The sequence below is a fragment of the Rhagoletis zephyria genome, unplaced genomic scaffold (assembly GCF_001687245.7).
Source record: "Rhagoletis zephyria isolate East Lansing unplaced genomic scaffold, Rhagoletis_zephyria_1.1 Rzeph_scaffold_02151, whole genome shotgun sequence".
Classification (NCBI taxonomy): domain Eukaryota; kingdom Metazoa; phylum Arthropoda; class Insecta; order Diptera; family Tephritidae; genus Rhagoletis; species Rhagoletis zephyria.
In genome coordinates, this window is record NW_016159235.1 from 47,358 (window position 1) to 49,213 (window position 1,856).

Here is a 1,856-nt window from a genome sequence, read left to right on the forward strand (position 1 = left end):
TAACAACAACAGATAAGCGAATTTGTCCTTGTTGTCATAGGACATTTCATTATACAATATGAAGGACGCACACCAATTCATACAGGTTACCCAATTTCATCTCAATTAAATCTACTTATCGTTACCTATTGTAATTAATTTTTTTTTATTGAAAACTTTAATTTCAAAACTTTTAATAAACTCGCAAATGCATTCATATAATAAATCTAGTTTTATAAATTCAACATTATCGCAGAATTATTTAGGGTCACTCCATTATTTGTAAAAGAGGAAGTGGCACACTGGGAAGAACCTGTTCCAACAGTCTCAACGTTAAATGAAAGGAATTTTATACATAAGTTATGTATGTTAAAAAATATCTTTCTCTGTTGTAAAAATTCCGTCGTTATAGTTATGATTCACAATTGATAATATTCTGGAGCAATAATGGTTTGGCCCTTTATTTATAATGAAATATGTACTCGTACCGACCTCTTTTAAAAGCTTTGCCACAAAATTTTGCAATTTGCAATTTCAATATTTCCAACTCAATCAAATTGGTCATCCACGCTCCGACCTCGGCCACATCCCTACTTGCCACTCAGCGTGCACTTGTATCGTTCCCCCAATTTGTCTGCAATGAATATATTATAATTAGGATATGTATAAATACATTTAAAATATGCAAATTCAACTATACCTTTGTATTTTCAACATAACACAGGATTCTACATTGCGTAGTAATCTTTCCTTCAAACAGTTTGCAATAATTGATATGTCACATTTGACATTACAACCTGAGGCGAACTCAAATTTTGACATTACACCTATCAAATTCGCCATTAACACCACCTAGTATAAATTCGCCTTGGTAAAACCGTTCTCTCAATTCGTCGGGCTTTATTTTTTTTTTTTAAGTTTGCCTACATTTTAAAATTATCAGGCCAAATCTTAATACTACCGGATAGTTTGTTCTCGGGGAATTTGTTTCTCCCGAGAAAAAAATTGGGTGGGGTTTAATAGCGCTCACAATTATTTCGGGCTATTCCGTCTAAAGGGGTGGCCCGATCCAAAAAAAAATTCCACACACTTTGTAGTCAAGGGTCTACGCATTATTTTAACACTCACTTTGTAAATTTTGGTCAATTTATTTAAAAATTGGGTTTGAAATATGCCCTTTTTTGTAAAATGCGGAAATTAGCGTACATTTATCACTTCTATTCTCCTTAAAGCAGCCACTTCACCAATACATTTATGTATTCCACTTCGCTCTACACTTTACTCGATTAGTTATAACTTGCTTTACGACTTTAATATTAACCAATTAATCAGAATTCATTAAATAAAAACACCTTCAAAATCACGCGTCTGACTTTGGTTGCATATGCAAATTAAATGGCGGAGTTCAGCTGTCAAACTCCAAAATATGCAAAAGAATGAGAGACAAAAGAAGATAGGATATAACCCAATAAGCATTAAAAATATACATAGGTGTTCTCTGCAAAAGGTGTTCAGCTCCTTTTCTTCGCAAAACAGAAAGGAGAATTCTACTGCCTGAGGGTTATAATCCCTAAGTGCGGTCGAAGGCCACCTACGCAGAAAGGTGTTCTCTGCAAAAGGTGTCCAGCCCCCCTTCTTTGGCAACACAGAAAGGAGAATTCTACTGCCTGAGGGTTATAATCCCTAATTGTTTTGTTAAAAGGAAAACAGAGATTTGTTAAAAAGAAATTTTTTTTTATAAAAACTGGTGTTTTCTATTTTTAATTAATTTTTTTATTCTTTAGTCAAAATCGTCCGATATCTAATGTTCTTTTTTTAAAAAATCCCACGGTTTCTGTTAGTTGGGTCATATTCCACTTCAAACTGCTCAGTTTGCC